Raw genomic sequence first — 20,514 nt, 5'->3', positions numbered from 1 at the left:
CCGACTTGAACGCCCATATTTTAGTGAGGATAGTTCATGTTGTCTACCACATTAGCATATCTCTCTACCATCTTATTTAATGAGAAATAGCATGGCATGATTGATGTTGCCTTTGAATTATAGGTTCTTAGTATTCTGCATTGGAGCTTTCTAACTCTTTGGGGCATTCAATCAGAAAGCTGCATAGCCAAGCCAAATGAGAGAGCTGGCTAGCACCACAATGCAGTGGGGGGAAAAATTTTCAAATGTTACTGCAACGAGCCATCATTCATAAAATGTAATAGGCATTTCACAGTCTCATATTCTCATCACAGGGAATGTAATGAAAAAGAAAATGTCACAAGATTAATCATTGCTCACGACAAAATGTTTAATAGAAAAGGGAGAATGTTGTATTACCAATGTAAATCAGCCATTATGGCCTGGCTGCAGCATTTCCATGACAATCCCATGCCACTGAGTTCAAGATATCCTGAATTCTCCTGCTCCCAGTACCTGGTCAGTTGGGTGTGTGTGTGTGTGTGTGTGTGTGTGTGTGTGTGTGTGTGTGTGTGTTTAGTGTAAGTTTGGTGGGGCTTTTTTGTTTTGATTTTATTTAATAAAATGTACCTGTTTCAAAGCAGTTTTAGCTTCACAGCGAAATTGAAAGCAGAAGGTTTCTACATCTTCCATGCTGAGTTCCCGTGCTCCAAGAATGTGGTAAAGCTCAAGAATAGGTAGAGATTTCAGAGAATGCTAAGAACAGCGAACGCCTTGCTCCAGAGGATATGAAAGTGTAAAAGGATTCTTGTATTTCTAATAAGCTAAAGCCCCGATGTAAAGAATAACTTTTCAGATACCCAATGCAGATATCTACTTCTTCTTTAAAACATTAAATTTTATTATCATAGTATAAAAAGCAACATAAAATTGGAAGCAAATTGATGAAAACCTGATTCATCATAAAATGAAATAACTCCACTAGTACGGGGTGCTCTAAACACAACAGGTAAAAGTTCCGTCATGTGGTAGAGATCGAGAATATGGAAAGACCACCCAGACTCTTATGGAGATTTTAATCAGCCAAATTTTATTTAAATTGCAGCTGACCGCAGTCCCCTCAGTTGGATTTGGGACTGCAGCCCAGGCGAGTCTGGCTTGGGGGTTTTGTGTGTGTGTGTTTTGTTTTTTGTTTGTTTTGGCTTTTTGAGGCAGGATTTCTCTCTGGAACTTACTCTGCCTGCCTCTGCCTCCCTAATGCTAGGGTTCAAGGTCTGGGATTAGAAGGTTTTAAAGACAAAAACAATTTTTTTTTTTTTTTGGATTTTCCAGACAGCGTTTCACTGTAGCTATCAAGCCTGTCCTGGAACTAGCTCTAGTAGACCAGGCTGGCCTCGAACTCACAGTGATCTGCCTGCCTCTGCCTCCCGAGTGCTGGGACTAAAGACGTGCACCACCACCGCCCAGCTACTAAATGTTTTAACAGACTCAAGTTGCTAACTGAGTCAGCCTCTAGGATGATTGCTTTGGTCAAAATGGAGTTGTTTTAGCCGCTACCACCACTTTTGAGACATGAGTTTCCCTTTGGAAGACAGAGAATTGAAGCTCTTGGCAGTTTTATGCCCTAGTGTAAATATATCTAGGTTACATCTAATTAGAAGTAAATTTTAAAAAAAAGAGTTAGCAACCATAAAATTCTGTGAAATGTTGTAAAAAATTAAAACTAGGCATAGAGTTGTATTAAAAAAAAATAAGTTTGAGATTGCTTTAAAAAAATGTCCCTTAAAAAGATGGGGACTATGAGGGAAACAATCTAAACCTGGCAGTGCTATTTGTTCTTTTGTAGATGCTCCTAATGAAGACGTCATTCCATTGCCTGTTTGAAAATGCCTGTCAAGGCCTGAAATAGACAAAAAAAAAAAAAAAAAGAGTAAAATGTAATTAACTTGGCTTCTTTTCTTTCCACAAATCTAATTACAAACAAGAAGGAAAGGTAACTGCTCTTTAAAGAGACAAGCTGTCTCTACCTGAAGAAGAAGCATCTACTGTGACAAAAGGAAGCGGCAGATCTCTCACTAAATGGGTGGTAACTAGCAACAGTAGGAGCAACGGCCCCAGGAACACTCAGAGCCTCCCAATTGTTCTGGGGGCCATCACCAATCACTTCATTATTAAAAAGAAATGATAATCCAGGTGTGGGGCTGAGAAGTAAAAATATTGTAAAATCATAAATCTGTATTTTCAAAGGAGGGAGTTATGGGAAAACTGTAACAACAACAAAAAAATAATAATAACATGGTTTCAATTCAATTAAGTCACTGGAAGAACTGAAGTCACAGAAACAAAATACCATAAACTGTAGGGAAAGAAAGAGAAGACAGTCCCCAGCCTGGGATTTGTGGCAGCTGAAAACTGTGTGCTATGATGTGAGGCAGGGCTGTGGGATTAGACACAGCTCCTGGAGGGCTGCTGTCGATGATAAACCGGCATATGTGTGAGGGAAAGACGGAGCCCATTAGTAACCCTTTCAAACACAGACAGGCTCCCGAGAGGTTCGTTCGTACATTATTCACAGAAATAACTTTGACTGCACAAAGATTTGTGAAGCATTTCAATTGCCCTGAGATAATTAAGAATTTGTTCAGTGAACAAAAATGGAAACCTTAAAATCACAGTAGCTGAACAAATTATTCCAAAATGGCATAGTTTATTTTATGGCAAAATAAGTTTGGACAAAAATTAGCAGGAGATTCAACTGTGGTCACTTAAAACTGAGGAACTGCAAAATGAAGAGAGGACCACGGAGTTGCTGCTTCCTCTGTAAAGAACGGAAAGGTTCCCCCTAACAATTATATAAGTCAACATTACTTTTCTGACTGAAGTTCAGCATGTTTCTTGGCCTCTAAGTTAGGAAACTCCCCATTTTTTGAGCATCTGTAATCAAGCCATTGGTACAGTCTGCTACAATGCTCAGTACAATAGCAGCACTTGGGTTCTGGGCAGCATACAATTTTCATTTCTGTTCTGTGATAGACTAGACTGGTGAAAATTCTGCTGATTGAGTATGGTTTTGAGTAATGAACTCACTCTCCTTTTCAAGAAGAGTGCTAGCTGGTCTGAAATGAAGAATGGCTTTCGCTAAAACCTGGCTCCGTTAATGCCACTTAAGTGTATTGTTCCTGGGCTGGTGTGGCACATATTTAAATGGAGAACAGAGAGAAGCTGGGCTCGTCGTATATTTAAAGGAGAGGCACATGAAATTCACACAGAGTGAAGTATTCTATTGCACAAAAGTAAAGCCTTAAAAACAGATGCCTGAAAAGGAAATTTAAGCAGTTGAGACCAGCACACAGTTGAAAATCAGAGGGACTCAGGACTGCTAGAGAGCAGAGGGTGAGAGGCAAAATATACGGTCACTTCTGGACCTTTTGTTAAGTACTTTCTGATTGACAAACCTCTCCACTGATGCAATAATCCCAATCAGACCAAATCAGACCAAATTAGAAAATGCCCAGGTTTAACGGATACCAGCAATCCCAGGTGGCCCTAGGGGAAACACAGAGACGGGGAAAGGAAAAACAAAAAGACCATAGGAAAGGGAAAAGGGGAGACCACGCATTCATCCTTTGGGAGGCAGTTGTAGGATGGGTCTTGGCCCTCCCTCGAGTAGGGTCACCATTTGGGGGGCTTTCTTAAAGGTGGAGTCTGGGCTGAAGCCTCTCACAGGGCAAGGGGCTTGGGATAGAGTTTTCCACCCAACATTTCAAAATGAATGCTGAAGGGCTGGGGTGAAACCCCTAACTAAATATTCTGGAGTCTATGTATAAAGGGATGTGAGGGAGTGGAGGTGATGCTTTTAACCAAACAACTGTTTCCCTTGTTGTGTGGAGCTGCAGGCTGCTTCCTGCCGCCCAGCTTCCACCTGGCTAGATTTACACCCAAAATAATTACACAGAAACTGTATTCTTTTAAATACTGCTTGGCCCATTAGTTATAACCTCTTATTGACTAGCTCTTACATATTGATCTAACCCATTTCTAATATTTGTATTGCCACTTGAGTGTGGCTTACCGGGACGAGTCTAACGGGCATCCATCTCGGAGTGGAGAGTCATGGCGACTGCCTGACTCGGCTTCTTTCTCCCAGCATTCTGTTCTGTCTACTCCACCCACCTAAGGGCTGGCCTATCAAAGGCCAAGAAGGAGTTTTTTTTATTAATTAACCAATGAAAGCAAGAGATAAGACAGATGACCCTCCACCATCATTTCCCCTTTTTTTGTTTAAACAAAACAGAAAGGCTTTTACTTTAACATAGTAAGATTACATATAACAAAACAGTTATCAAGCAAGAATTACAGTTAGAATATTTGTATTTACTTTATCTTTTATCATAACTAAGAAAAACTATAACTATAACTAACCTTTTTTAATTTTGGTATCTCAAAACACTATGGATTTTTCTTATAGGCAATAAAATTTCTGATAATGAATACCTTAAAATTATTTAAGACAGGAATCAGAAGGAATAACGCATATGATCTGCCACATCTGGCTCATAGCTCTCTCCTTGTTCTAGGTGCACATTCATGTCTGCTGCTGAAGGCGTCATTATTGCAAATGAAATCGATATTAACAGGATAGCATGTATAGCATGTTATAAGCAAATTCTATGGTAATGTTCCAATGAACAATGGGAAATGGAAGCAAAATAAAACCTTCAACTTACATTTGGGCAGGTGATACACTGAAGTCTTGTTAACTTTGCCGAGATCTAAGTTTGTTATTCAAATTCTACTCAGCTGCCAGTTTTCGGGGTTTGAATAGCCACTCTGGGCTAATATCTTGTTAGTTTTGTAATGGTAAAAGTAAAATGCTGCAGGATCCCCGGCAGCTGCAGTTGCAGAAACACTGGAGGTCCCCAAACAGCAGCAGTGAGCAGCAGGTCCCTAGAGCAGCCAGTCCTAGGCAGGGATAGTGCAGTTCCCTGAGTGGCTGCAGCAGGCAATGAGTCCCAGGCAGGGAGCTGCATGGTGGGTGAGAGACCTCGATGGGGCAGCCAGTCTCACGAGGAGAGACAGATAGATAGGCATGCCATGAGACATCCGAATGAGAACCAAAGTATTACTATATTTATAAACTGAACAAGTAACTGAAAGAACTCCAACAAACAAAACAGAACCTACAGTGTGGGTCTTGGGAGAATATTTTGGAACTTGTAACAGGGCATGAGTAAGCAAGAAAGGCAAAAGATATCCCAGAGAACAAAGAGCAGGAGATGACTGAGCTTAACCCCAAGAACTCATATCCTGCCTAGGTCTATTTATTCTGATGAGAAAACTACAAGAGATCACAGACCTTACCCTCATGCTCGTCCATAGCAAGTTCCTCTGAAGCTCATTAAGACCCAGGAAGTTCTACAGAAGGTTTGTTAAGATTTGGGAAATTCTTTAAAAAGGTTTATTAATAATTGTGAAAAAAAACAATTCAAAAGTCTAAGAGACACTGCAAACATACAGCCTACTGCTGTTGCCCTTGGTTATCCCCTCCACCAGATGTGGAAGGTAAGTACCTGTTGCTGGATACCACATATTTCAAAAACAGGGTCCAAAGAACCCTAAACTGGTACTAATCTGTACAGCCCCTCCCTGAGGACTAACGTTTCTGGTACCAGAAGTTATCATTAAAGTTTTCAAAAGAAGGAGGTAACCAAAATTCTTACTTAGCTAGGATACCTATGAATCATATCAACAACCAGCATGGAAAGATAATCTGACTGTTACATTAGTGGCACTAATACTTGGTGGCAACCAGCAATTCTCTTATTAGACTTAAGACTAGCTCAGCCTGTGACCCTACCACAGTCAGGACCTGCACTGATGTCTAAGGCTCTTGTTGACATCCGAAGACAGTGAGGATGCCCAGGAACTGGGCCCAAACCTGGGGCCTCACTGCCGTTGGGTCCATCCCGATATGAGTGGACCTGCAGTGGCAAAACAGTAGAGCTGGACCCAATGGTATGAGCATGGGTAAGCTGGACCCGAGGGTAGGAAAGGAGGAGAACTGGCCCCAATCCTTGCTATCTGCCACACTGGGTGAGCTAGCCCAGGTAGTGATGATGAGAGAAAGCTGGCAGGCTAACCAACCCAGCTACTCGCCTCATCTAGAGACTGCTGGAGCATGTGAAGGGGCTGGTCCTGCAGGATCTCCATAAGGCAAGGCAACAATAGGATATCCAAGAGGAGTCCCAGTGAGGGCCCAGTCCTGATAGTGCAGCAGAAGCCAGAGGCCTCAGACCATACCAATGACTCATTGCAATGAACACATACAAGTAAAGATTGTGAACTACAGGGTATACGACTCACAGGGCCACACTACAGTTTCCAGGCTGAGAAATTATTTATTTATTTATTTATTTGGTTGGTTGGTTGGTTGGTTGGTTGGTTGGTTGGTTGGTTGGTTGGTTTGGCTTTATTTTTGTTTGTTTGGATTTTGGTTTGGTTTGTTTTGGTTTGGTTTTTTAGGTTTTACTTTTAAATTATGTTTTGTCGGGGAGACTGCAAGGTCAGAGGGTGGCATCGAGGAGATTGGGAGATGAGTTGAATCAGGATGCATGATGTGAAATCCTCAAAGAATCAATAAAAAGTTTTTTTTAAAAAAAAAAAAAGACCCTCTCAATAAGAGGAAAATGAAGCCTGACACTATTGTTGGGTACTAACAATATATTGCTAGTGAAGCCATGATTACTAGAGAATGATTCACAACCACCAATTTACTCAATCAGTATAATCCCTAATAACAATCTATAAACATTTATCATTATACCCACAGACAAGTGTAGTCTTTACCTCTCGTCAAGGAAACTCTCCTTGCAACAGATGAAACCACCACAAATGATGAAACCACAACTAATGAGTAGGAGGTGGTAATAGAAGAAGGAAGTAGTAGCGGGTAGAAGGTGGTAGCTATTGTCTTAACGCAGTTTCCTTTACAGCAGCACAATCAACACTTCGAGGTCGAATAACTCAACAGTGAGAGGCTGCGCAATCTCTACTTTCAACCTACCTAATTCTAGTAGCCTCCAAAATGTTGCACCCATTTCAGAAGAATTACCTTAAAATAGCCACCATTCCTTGTCATCCATATGGCTCCTGGTTCCGGAAACGAAGCCAGCTGACCTACATAGCTGAATCTGCTTCAAGCTTCAGACCCCGTGGGACTGATGCATCTACCTTTTGCAAGTTGGGCTTAAAAGATCAATGCCCAGAATGTTCATTCCTCTGCCTAGTCTGAAAGGATAAGAACTAAAGTGGGAGACTCGTCACGGACAGAAGATGGAAAGCCCAAGCAAGCAAACACATTTCAGGCTTTTTTTTCTATCTGAGTCGCTATATGTTAGCCAAAGCAAAGCATAAAAGCAAACTCTGAGCTACAGGTGGGACAGTATACTCAGCTAGCAGCTAAAACCTCCCATTTACATGAGAAAGGACATGGATATGAGAAGAGATAAAAGAATGGAACATGAATTTAATCCACAACAGGGGAACTTGCTGAGAAAAGAGAGAAAATTCTTTCCCCCACATAGCTGTGCCATACAATTTTTCCTTTCTTTATGCCACCAGGCATTTAGCAGCTATAAGCATCTGTTAAAAAATGTCTAAATAAACAGATATGTTTGTCTGTTTTCATTCCCTGTCCATGTCTCCAAGGCTCATGTCTCACCAGATGGGAAATGATTCAAAAGGAAAATGATGATCCATTTTAGCCAGAAAGAATATTGAACTATGTTACAGAACAGCTGGCTTGGCCCTTCAGCTCAAAGTAAGCTTTGCTTGGCTCGGACCCCATTCAGAAAATTCTGTCCTCAGAAACAAAAGAATACAACCAGTCTAATAGCCATATTAGGGGTAGTTTAGAAGTCAACTGGGAAAACTCAGAGCATGAGGAAGCTAATATGTAGGTACAAGATCACAAAACAAAAAAAAAATTCTAGCCGAGGACATTTGTATTAATTTCTCAGTGGAGCCATGTCACTTTTGGACTCTAATGAACAAAGGTTATTTAAAAAAAAAAAAGAAGAAGAAGAAGACTCATATGCCTGATGTGGGATGTCCTTCTGTATATGTGTTGCCTTTATTGGCTTATGAATAAAGGTACTTTGGCCTATAGCAGGGCAGAATATAACCAGGCTAGAAAAGATATAGAAAAAGAAAGAAGGCAGAGTCAGAGAGATGACATGCAGCTGCCAAAGGAGACAGATGCCCAGAACTTTACTGATAAGCCACAGCCTCATGGTAATATACAGATTGATAGAAATGGGTTAATTTAAGATGTAAGAGTTAGTTCATAAGAAACATGAGCTAATAAACCAAACAGTGTTGTAAATAATATAGTTTTGTGTGATTATTTGGGTAGAGTAGCTGAGAAACAAATGCACAGCCTCTACCAACATATGGTTATATCTAGGAAACTATTATAATGCAAAAAAAAATCTCAGGTCATCACAAGGCTTAGAAGAGTTGAACTAACAAAACAAAAAGGGAAACCACACATAAAGGCCAACTCTGGTGTGCCTCAGTGAGGACAAGGTAACAGGACTGTACAGTAGATTGCTCAGCATCATTTATAGTTCACTGCATATTTCATTCCTTATGTTTAAATGGAGCTCATCTCTACTTGTTCCTCTTCCCATACCACAGATTTAGTTGTTCTACATCTATTCTTCTCTAGTCCTCAAGTTGCCTGAACTAGTTGGAAAAAGGGGTTGTATGTCTCTAACTGAAGCATTCATAAAAGTGAGACCTTGTTGGAGGAGACTGCACAGTCATTCTCAGCAGCCCAGACTCCAAATAACCACACAGAAACTGTATTAATTGAATCACAGTTTGTTCTAACTTCTTATTGGCTAGCTCTTACATCATAAATTAACCCATTTCCATTATTTTATATTTTATCACAAGGCTTGTGGTTTACCAACAAGGTTCTGGTGCATCTATCTCCTACTGTGGCTACATGGCGCATCATTGACTCTGCCTTTCTTTCTCCCAGTATTCAGTTTAGGTTTCCTGCCTAGATCTACTATGCCCTATCACAGGCCAAAGCAAGTCCTTTATTCCTTAACCAACAAAAGCAACATATATACAGAAGGACTTTATCTCCCACATCATCTCCCCTTTTCTATCTTAGTAAAAAAGAAAGTTTTAACTTTAATATGGTAAAATTGCATGTAACAAAACAGGTATCAAACAAGAATTAGAGTTATAGTATTTATATATGCCTTATCTTTTTCATAACTAAAGAAAACTATAATTATAACTATCTATTCTTCAACTCCATCAAAGACCCCAGAAGGATATAGTATTATAAGCAACATCCAAAACTCTAGAATTGACAAAGACATCTTGCTACCTGAACACAAAGTTCTTCTGTAACATTCTTCTCGGCATCCATCTTCAGTCTACAGGCCCATGGTATCCAGCAGACTTTTCTATGAAGCAGCAAATTTGAAGATCTGTTTAGCCTTGTAATGGCAAAGTCCATCAATTCCTTTCTTCTGTGTCCCTCAGAATGTCTGGCAGACTCTTTCATGAAGCAGGAACCCTGAAGGATGGTCTCACCTTTAGACAAATTCAGCAGTCATTTTTCTATGGGTCCTACATGTCCAGTCCATACAACATAATATCAAGCAGTACAGGCAATGGCTAGCAAGCTCCATAAGGAGCCTCATTGATGCCCATCATCTTCTTGAAGTGAATTGGTATTGCCAGGAACTAATGTGTCTCATTGGCATAAAAAGTCCCAAATTTTTAAAACATTTTAAATGCCACATTTCATAGGTCTTTCAAAGGTTTGAAGATTATCTACCTAACTGAAATAGCTCTCTATATATCTAGAAAATCTAACTAACTTAACTACAAACAAGATTATTATAGATGACTATCTATTAACCTATATTTCATAATTATACATTACATTTTAAAATAAGCTGTACAAACACAATACCTTAATCAAGAGCAGAAACATACATATAACTAAACTGGCCTAAAATTTGTATCAATGAACCAAGATCCATAAAAATGCAAATCTCTATAGTATATCCCCCTTTAGATGTAAACAGACATTTATAAAAAATCATTTAGGGAATTTGAGCATTGTTGTCTAGATACTTTCTGTTTATTGGGGGTACTATTAATATGGTCTGTCATGGGGTATCCTGTGTGGATAGGTCCATCTCAACCAGCAGTCATGAAGGCATCATGAATGTTGGACCATCTGGGCCATTGTTTCAGGGGATCTTCTTTGGTCAAACCACATTAGTCTGGAAGAAATCCACATGTTCTCATCCTCTGTGGAAATATAAGTAGAACCTCTTTTCCAAAGCAGTATATCCTTAAACTCAAATTTTGAAGTCAAGATACTTTTTAAAATATATGTTGGTTTAGCTTAGCAACCCTTACAATAAAATGTCTCTCTGCACTTAACTCATTCACAGCCAAAAAATTCAAAGAAAGCACAATAATATACATAATCCAGACTCTCTGTGTATATTCCATTTTTACATGGCTTATTTTTCTTACTTTATTACTTTTTCTACAAGTTTATTTACTCCTTTAACCTATGACTGTCTTTATATGTGTTCTGTGTCTTTAAAGACTTTGTTTTACTTTTTTTCTATTTTTTGTTCTCTCTCTCTCAAGCCTACATACATTTATCCAACACTGTGACCCATTTAGAAGTTTTTTTCATCTGAATCTGTCTTTATTGCATCCATATATGTAATTATTTTTGACCAGGAGTGTTTTCTTTCTTTAAATGCTAAGCAGGTATGGCTATGAGCAACTCCATGGTCCTGCCTGCTTGCTTCACCAAGTCCAACATGGCAGAAACATGTTTGCTGCCTCTGAGAGCTATTCTCTCTGCCCCAGATCCAGGGTTGCAGTGGTTTCACCATTAAGCAAGTTTTAGCACTCTGCTCACAAATCCCATTTAAATGTTTGGAAGAGCCAGACCTGTACATGCAACTATCATGAATCAGGAAGTCATCATTTCTTAAAGAAGCCATGCAAGGTTTTTGTTTGTTTGTTTTGGTTTTCTTATTAATTGCTGCTAATGCTGAATCAAGAAGACTTCTCTCAAAGGAGCTGTGGTGCTCTGACCCACCACCAGTAAACAGAGCCCATCCAGAAAAAAATGCCACATACCAAGAAGCTGTGTTTAACTTTGTTCTTATGTGTCTAGAATTTCCTTCCAAGTTTTCTCAGGATTTACATGGATATAGTCAACCACATAGGTGCAAATTTGTTAGCAGAGGCTGCTTGTTCATTCTACTGGCTGCCAGACCCAAAATAATCACTCAGAAACTGTTATTTGCAGTACTGTTTGGCCAATAGCTTATGCATCTTTCTAGTTAGCTTTTATACCTTAGCTGAGGATGCTAAATTCAAGCCAGCCTGCCAAACATATAAGTTTGGCAGAGCCATTTTGAACTACATAGTTATACCCTACTCAATAATTTTAAAGTAACCAGCTACCAATTAGTGTGCTGTATTCTTTCTTCAAAGAAATAACACACAACTCTCCTCAACTTCCTCCTTCACCTTCTCCTTCTTCTGCCTATAAAAGCCCCTTCTGATGTTATTGAGGGGAGGGCTAATGCTAGATGGCTGGAACTTATTGCCCCTTGAGTGATCATTCCCATAATGTCTCAAACACTTGGCTTGTTCTTATAGTTGGTGTACTTCAATCCTGTTGTCAAAAGTACTTCATCCTTTAAGTCAACAGAATGAATGTCTGCTTTCTCTTAAGACAGGTTAACTAGAGGATCAGTTCTACCCATCAGCTTACTTGTTTTTGTTTTTGTGATGAATTAAGCAATGTTGAGTATCTTTCTAGATATAGATATCTAATTTTGGACTGCCAACCTCTAGACCAAAACGTGAGTCAAAAAGCCATCTTTTCCATCTATAAGTTACCCAGTCTATGGTACTTTGATGTAAAAAAAGAAACCAAACTGTGGTAGCATCAGCATCAAGAAACTTCTGTGTTATTTGAAACCATGAGGAAAGGTCCAGTTCTATATACAATTCAGTCTTCCATAAAACACAGAAACCTAAAGAACTCTCCTCCTACAGAAATCTGAAGAGCCCAAGTGACTGTTTCTCTTCATAATTAAATGTTTTTTTGAGTATTCTTACTTGAGTATTACTTGAGTAAGAGATTCTTTTCAGAAAATAAGGCACAGGATGATTGAGGAAGTCACCATATGTCAGCCTTTGGCCTTCGTATGCATGTACACACGAGTACATGCACACACATACATATATGCAGAGATATGAACAAGTACACACACACACATATACCACACACACACACACACACACACACACACACACGTTTTTAACCCAAACCTTGATATAGAAAAACCTATAGCTTTCACCAGATTTTTCTACACTTTTTATAAAGTATAGATTCTGGAAAATTATTACCTGTGACTCAACAAAATTCCGTATTATTGACCTTTTGTGCTGCTTGATTCATTTTCTAGGGTGCTATGGCTGCCCTATACAGAGAGAAAGAAGCAATAGCAAGAATGAGGACAACCATCGCTAAATGGATTTCCCTCTTACCGAGGATATTATCTGGAATTTCCAAGCCTCTCAACCTTTTCCTAAAGCTATTAATATTATCACTGCATTGACCTTTGATGCTGTTTGCCATTTTGAAATTTACAGATCAGCAAGCACCAGTAAATCTTGTCAGAATGAATGCAAATGTAAGACACAGTCATTACTGACTCCTCATGGTAAAGAATAGCTTGCTACAGTGTTATTACAGAGACACAATTTATCCTGATTGCCAGAAAGATGAGACACCCTGAATGTAGGCAGTAAACTCACTCAGAGAAATAAATTTCCCTGGCATTGCCCACACAAAAGCTGGCTCTGGTGGATGAATGCTGTCAGGACAGCCATGGCTGGTGATGGATCCGCACTTGCGTGACTCTCCTCCCTGTGAGAGTATGAAAGTCAATTTGCTCTCATTCATTCTGTTCATCACACTAGACATGTTCAGGGCTTGAACTCAGAAAAAAAAAAGCTGGATAAATCACAGTCCAGATGCTTGATCCTACCTCTGCACTTGATGTGCCTTCGTATTTCAGACCTGCACAATAGGCACCCCAGAATTCAGATACCAAAGGATCCCGGGCCAGAGGGTTGTCTTTGCCCTGACAGGCATTCCTGTTTTCCATACACAAGTGTTTCCATAAAAGAATAGACTTCATAACACAGCAAAACTTTACTCTGTGACCATTGTATCATCTCCGTGTCTTTTAAGCCATTTTCTTCGCTATTGAAAGCCTTTGCAACACTGCTTACCAGACAACGAATTTTAGTGCAGTAATCCTTTCATAGGAAGAGTGTGAATGAACAATTACCCTCTAGGAAGCTCAAGTAAAGAAGTGATGTATTTTACATGTGCTGAAAATCACGAGAGGGCCAGAATGTGTTTATTAATCCTTGGAGAAATGAGGCATGTTTGAAAGAGGTTGATTCTAAACACATTAAAAGGAACTTATCTGATAGTGCAAAGGAGAGCAGGGCTTGCAATGAAGGCAGGTTGGTTTGGACATCCCAGATCTCAGCTAAGGACTCAGACGTTAAAACACCTGAGACAGCCTCACCAGCAGATGCAGCACAATAATACTATGAGGTGCTCGCAAGACCTGCTGATCAAGAACAGAGGACAAGTGTCACGGGGCCTTCAAAACACAGAAGGAAGGAGCAAACATCAGATCTTAAGTACAGCATAATCAAATTGTCCCTTTTACAGTTCTTAAAAATAATTCATTTTAAAGCTTGGCGGTGGTGGCACACGCCTTTAATCCCAGCACTCAGAAGGCAGAGGTAGGTGGATCTCTGTGAGTTCAAGGCCAGCCTGGTCTACAAGAACTAGTTCCAGGACAGGAACCAAAAGCTATGGAGAAACCCTGTCTCGAAAATCCAAAAATAATAATAATAATAATAATAATAATAATAATAATAATAATAATAATTCATTTTAAAATCCTTAAAGGGCATTATAAATTAGAAATGGAAAATGTAATCTCTTTTAGTCTGCATTGAATTTACAGATTAATATAAAACAGTATAATGCTTGAAGTCTATGCAGGTTTTATTATAAAACTGGACCTATTAAATAATATAAACAATATTGGTAGCATATTTATAAGGATAAGCACCTTGGAGATTAGGCATTAAAATTATTTTGAGAACCCTCAGAAAACTTACATTTGACACAGAAATTTTAAAACCAAGGGTTCGGCTTTTTACACACTTGCCGGTGTCTCCATATGTGGAAACATTATTGTAGGTGCTGAGGGTAAACGGTGCTCCATCTAAAGGGCTCAGCGACAGATTGACAGCTCAGTGATCGGTTCTTAATACACAATGACTCTTTTCATAAGACAGAGAGATTTAAGAAAATCTTTTTTACAAACAAAAGAAATCCATGAAAATAGAGGATAAAATAATTTCTCTCTTCTGATGACGTCCCTGGTGCATAAATAATTTTACCAAAGCCATCAGCTATCAGAAAAATTGAACAGTAATTAACAGTATGCTAATAATAATAGTAATAGTTTTTCAGCCAAAATGCCCTATTTACTCTGGATTAAGCCTTTCCAATTTAATTTAAAATTAATAATTCCACACATGCGCACGTGGAATAATGGGTAGATTTCAGCTGGGTTACTCAATTGTTCTTCACCTGATTGAACGTAGAGTCCTCCACTGAACCGGAAGCTTGCCATGTTAGCCAGACCAGCTTGCAGTGAGGTTCTGGGAACCCCCAGACTCCTTCCAGTGCTAGGGTACAGGTTTGTCTTCCCATCTGGTCTTTTCTCCGAGTACTGGAGGACCAATTGCAGGTCCTCATGCTTCAATAGAAAGCACTTTAACCACTCAGCTGTCTCCCCAGCACCAAATTAAAAAAACAAAAAAATGAAAACACAATTTTTCTGTTTTTAATTAGTGATGACTCTAAGATTTCAGAACAGAGTTGATGGAAACAAGTGTACGCCTGCATACAGAAAGAAATAACACTTCAAACTTACTTTATAAACAAGAGAGCAATTTGCCCGGTGTATCTTTATGCTTTTTGAAGCATTACAAGAAACGCAACTTCGAATCAGATTCTAGGGGTAGACAGACAAAATAGCAAAATTACATACGCCTTAAGTCAACAACAAAATTTCTTCACAAACTGAAAGCGAAGTTCCGTCATGTGTATATCTCAGGATACAAACAACAGCAGAAAATGGGAAAATAAAAAACAGCTTCCAGGACACCAGGATGGGGGCTGCTCCAGGTATCCCAGTGAGGGCTGTAGCTATCATGCCTGCCACGCCCTTTCTGAAACTCAACACCACTCCTCAACTACCTATTCCCTAGAGGAGATAAATCTCAGGAATTTATTAAAAAGCAAATTACTGTGTGCTGTGTGAATATTTTGAGACAAACAGTGAATGTTTATTTATTGTTTTAATCTACCTCAAAAACTGGGGAGTAAAGCAGGCACAAAGAAAATTAAGTAATGTAAATAATAATGAATATTTTAAGGTAAGTTTCTTATTCTTAAAAAAAAAGGTGTAGTGTACTGACTACACACTCACTAAGAGCATTTTTATTGTTTTATTTTTAATCAATTTGTTCTGACAATTTCATATATTCTCATAGTACATTCTGGTCACATTCCTCTACCTAACCCTGTGCCACCTCTCCCTTCCCATAGGTCTGTTTCCTACGATCAAATCTTTTTGGTTTTGTTTCTGTTTTGTGAACCTCCTAGATTAACCAGGGCCATGCAGGAGAATGTGGGTGTGGAGTTACTCATTGAAACATGAAGGTTTCACCAGTGGCTGCTCGACTGAAGACAAGAACTATCTACCATTCCTCACAAAACTAAAAATCTATGTCCATTTGTTTCAGACATTTTGTTTATGAAATCCCAAGTAACAATGGAAAAACACTAGAAATAAAAATTAATACTCTCATTTCTTTTCAGAGCATAAAATATTAACCTAGTGGTATAATATGAGGTCAGTATTTTTTTAAGAAAATTGATTATCTTTGCTAACAGTGGACAACTGAAAATGAAATTTAAAGGTATTGGTAGTAACAAATCCTATAAAATACTCACACACCAAAATTGCTAAACCTTTGAGGAGATATTGATTGATGGATACCTAAATCAACGAAGAAATGTACTAGTTTCTGTAAATCAGAAGAATAAACACTGAAACATTATCAATTCTAAGCATAATTCTAATCAAATCTCACCAATCTCACCAGTCTACTTACATAAGCTCATAAAGTTGGTATAAAACACATGGGAAGCCCCAACAAACTCCAGATGACCAAAATGTATAAAAGAAAAAGGCTAAATACATAACCACAAGCTGCTCATTCTGTAGAATGACTGCATGCACATTTTCAGGACTAATCATAAGATATTAGATAGCCAGTTGGTGCGGCTTCCCTAGGAAAGACTATTTCTCTTTCTCCCAGCATTCCTTGGTGCCCATAGTTCTTTTTCTGGGGTTGAGGCATCATGTACTTTTCCCCTCCCATGGTAACGTGTCTATTGGCATCCTCCTTCTTCAGTTTATGTATAAGCAGTGATGCTGGTGAGACTTTATGGGTGTAGCTACTGATAGTTCTAGGAAACACAATCTCAGAACAAACGTTCTGTCCTTCTAACTCTTACTTCTCTGAACCTTGGAGGCAGGAGTTATTTTATACATCTATTACTTGGGTCTGGGATCCAGAACTCTACATTTTGATCAGTAGTAGTTTTCTATATTGGTCTCTGTGGCAAAGAGAAGTTTCCTAGAAAAAGGGTATAAGGATTCATATTTAGATTATAGTTAAGGATTATGTTGCTTTAGTAAAGTGGTGGTTGGAGTATACACACACATACACACAAAACAATTAAAGAAAGGGGGCATGTACTGGAAAGAGAGCAAAAAAAAGTACATGGGAATGTTTGGAGGGAGGAAAAGGAAGGTAGGAAATAATGTCATTATGTTATAAATTATAACTTAAAAAATAATATAAAATATTATATATATATCATAAATATATTTTATATAGATTAAATAAAGGGAAGAGGCTACCAGAGCCTGGCTTCCAAGCTTACTATATTACTACATATGCTGCAATATCTTGGTCTCAGGATGAAGAGAGTAAAACAAAGCAAAGGTGTTGAATGTGGGTTCCAGAAATGGGAAACATACTTATTCTCAGTGTCAAAAGGAACGCCTCCTCAACAGATCAGTGAGGACTATCTGACTAAACAACAAATGATAATCAGCTCAAGACAAATAACAGAGATAATCATAAACATTAATACATAAATCCATGAGGAAACAAGCAAGAGTATGTGCTCTACCTCGGGAGGGCACTCTCTCTGAGAGTACACAAAAAGGACTAAATGTAAAAGAAACAAAATGATGTTAGACAGCCTCACAATGTGAAGTGTCTGATGCAATAAAGGTCTCAGGAAAAGGACAAAAGTCACAAACCAGCTCACCCAGCTCAAAGTATGCAGAACACATTAAAAGAAAAGGAGTAGGAAAGAAAAGACAATGCGAATTATAACACAAAGAGGATACAATGTTTAAAATGAGGGAAGTCACCCAGAAAAAGAAAAAGGGTGTTTTTGTTTGTCATTGGGGCTGGAGAGATAGCTCAGTGGTTACGAGCACTGGCTCTTCTTCTAGAGGACCCAGATTCAATTCCCAACACCCACATACCAACTCACATTGTCTGTAACTCCAGCTCTGGGGGATCAACGTCCTCATACAGACTTACATGTAGGCAGAACACCTATATACAAAAAATAAAAACACCAGGTGTTGTGAGACCAGAGGCCAGATCCAGAGACCAGGTTTAGCTGGCAAAAGATACAGAGAAGAAATTATTTTGCTTTTGACGGAATGCTTTGTGCTCTCTGATCAATGAGTCTGGATTTTATAGACAATGAAAAAATCTTCATTTTCTGAGTTTTGCTTTTTACAAACATTATTCATTTTGTATACATTATTATCTACCAGGTAAAAAAATACATGCTTGAATTTGTATCTCAGGTAGAAACACTGAAAAAAAAAAATACCAGCAGTTAAAATTGAAAACACTTGATACCAGTGTGGCTCATCTACAGGAACCACATTTTGGTGGTCACTAATCTGGTTATTGTTTAAACTCAAGCACCAAAAAGCTTGTATTATAAATTTACTTAGCAATATTATATACTAAATATCACAATTTGCTTGCCTAATGCAAAATGATCGAACAAGGGACAAAAAAAAATACCTGTCAATTTCAACTGTGAAACATTTCTTTTAGTAAATGATATCTCTGAAAAATACAGAAGACAAAATACAAGTGAGTTAAAGTGCAAATAATACACATTTGCCTTGGTAATAATTCTCTGAAGGAATGAATACTATATCTAAAACTTACGCTGGGTATGGTGGTACATGCCTTTGATCCTAGGACTCAGAAAACAGAGGAAGGTGAGTCTCTGAGTTTGATGCCAGCCTGATATACAAAGAGAATTCAAGGACAGCCAGGGCTCCACTGAGAAACCTGTCTCAAAAATAACAACAAAATATATGTGGGATGTGTGTGCATTATATATATATAAGAATATATATATATTCTTTTCATAGTTGTAGGCAATTACAATAGTGCAGTCAATTTATTTGGGGAATTTGGTATCCAAAATTTACTCTACCCACAAAACATTGCGGATAAGTATTATAACCCCAGGATTTAGGATGTGGATGCATAGGATCCAAAGTTCAAGGTCTTCCTTTGTGAGACAAAGAATTTACTCAAGCATGGGTACATGAGATCCTGTCCGAAAATAAAATAAAAGAAAGAAAAAAATGCAATTAATTCTAAGGAAATCCAGACCTTACCTCCTCACATTCTAACTACTTATTTTGTTATGGTTACAGGTTTTTAAGAAACTGGGTGAACACGCTATGGAGTTTTTCTTCAAACACTAAATATGTGCTTATAAGCAAAAGATTTTGCATTTCTGGAAATCCATGAGGTGACCATTAATAAAATTTCCAAAAATGAATCATTTTAGCAACCCATATAGAGTCAGTTAATGAGCAATTAATTCTACATGCTGGAGAGAGAGATGATTTGTATCTGCAGGCAGGAACCTCTTCCATCTGACAGAAAAAAAAAAACTCTTTGACACAGGTGGTGCTTTGGGAAACTGTGCTAAGTGCATGGCAGGGAAGGCTTTCCATGATCCCATTCCAGTTCTAAAGAAATCCTAAGTCTTAAATCAATGATGGTCCGGTAGTATATTAACAATTTATTGGTCCTATTAAAAATGTTTGGTGTATACAGAAGTGTTTTCAGACCTGTAGAAATAATTGCAAAGCCCCCCACTCCCACCATAGTTCACTGACACAACTGGTTGAGCAAACTGAAGGAGGTACACTCATTTTCCAAAAGATATTTTAATTTGAATATTGAATACTCTTTGAGGGAAGGAAAGAGAGAAGAAGGGAGGGGATAAACTGTTTAGAAAAATAAAAAATGTACTGTAACTCAACCCCCTGTAATTACTACATTGATCCTTTAAAATATCTTGAGTTTGTTTGATGTGTGATCTGCATTTTATTTCAGACAGATTTCTTAACAGCAAATTGTTTTCCGTTTTCATTTGTAACCTGTGGTGACATAAAGTGAACCGATTCTATAAATTACCATGGAAATTGATGAAGCCAACAGTGTGGCAGAACAGAGCCCCGAGGGTCTGACAAGCACAAGGAAAATAGGAAGCTTGCAATTGCAGATCCACATTGGAGAACACCACATTGGAATTGCAAATTCCTTAATACTAAAAGTGGACAGCGCCTATAGCTGCTTCACCCAATAGTTTTGCAAGAAAATTAAAATCAGTCACTCTGTTAGCACCACTACTTGTATACCCTCAAGCTGTAGGGTGCTCTTCACCCGAAGTGTACATTAGGATCATTCACTGTTGATTGCTGATGGCTAGTCAACATGTCTGAGTCACTTTAAAGCCTTTCTTTGAGCAGCATCACGACCAGATGGCTTAATGAAGCCACTTTGTCTGAGACCATGACTAAGTGCTGCTGTGGGGACAGACATTTTGTCACGGAATCAGAGTTAACTTTTTTTTTAAAAAGTCTCTGCCACCTAGGACCCCTGACATGCTCTATTTGCAAATTGTCTGCATGAAACCAGGAAGGCAGAAGTTCTGAAGCTGCTGGCTTAGAGAAAATGAGGATGCAATTAAAAAGAAAAAGGTTAGGAAAAGAACATGCTGAGAATTGAAAGCAAAAATCTGAAAGTGATGCCCCAGTCTGCCCATAAGGTTCTTCTCGCAGTGCAAAAAGCAGTCTCCAGTGCTCTACTTGGCCCAGCCTCTGCTGTCTTCTCTCTCCTGTTGCCTACTCTTGTGTTATTTTTTTACAACTCACTGAA

At 38.6% G+C, this 20,514-nt stretch overlaps 2 long non-coding RNA genes across 3 annotated transcripts in view; both read right to left on the bottom strand.

Annotated features, from left to right (window-relative positions):
• The window catches only part of LOC126493712 (uncharacterized), a 76,971-nt gene extending 62,156 nt beyond the window's left edge, over nt 1-14,815 (bottom strand). Inside the window, exons 1-3 of the long non-coding RNA XR_007589862.1 lie at nt 14,744-14,815; nt 12,463-13,700; nt 9,386-9,594 (exon numbers count right to left, since the gene is read on the bottom strand). This is a non-coding gene — a long non-coding RNA (uncharacterized lncRNA). The remainder of the gene's footprint in view (nt 1-9,385; nt 9,595-12,462; nt 13,701-14,743) is intronic.
• Nucleotides 14,816-17,783: 2,968 nt separating this feature from the next.
• LOC126493711 (uncharacterized) overlaps nt 17,784-20,514 on the bottom strand; it is a 255,197-nt gene continuing 252,466 nt past the window's right edge. For both annotated transcript variants that reach the window (XR_007589859.1, XR_007589860.1), the window contains 3 exons: nt 18,499-18,624; nt 18,349-18,393; nt 17,784-17,862 (listed from right to left, as the gene is read on the bottom strand). This is a non-coding gene — a long non-coding RNA (uncharacterized lncRNA). The remainder of the gene's footprint in view (nt 17,863-18,348; nt 18,394-18,498; nt 18,625-20,514) is intronic.

The sequence above is a fragment of the Alexandromys fortis genome, unplaced genomic scaffold (assembly GCF_014885135.2).
Source record: "Alexandromys fortis isolate MF-2015 unplaced genomic scaffold, M_Fortis_MF-2015_v1.1 scaffold_358, whole genome shotgun sequence".
Taxonomy (NCBI): Eukaryota; Metazoa; Chordata; class Mammalia; order Rodentia; family Cricetidae; genus Alexandromys; species Alexandromys fortis.
Note: the sequence above shows the minus strand (reverse complement) of the source record. Positions and strands in the feature narration are given on the sequence as shown.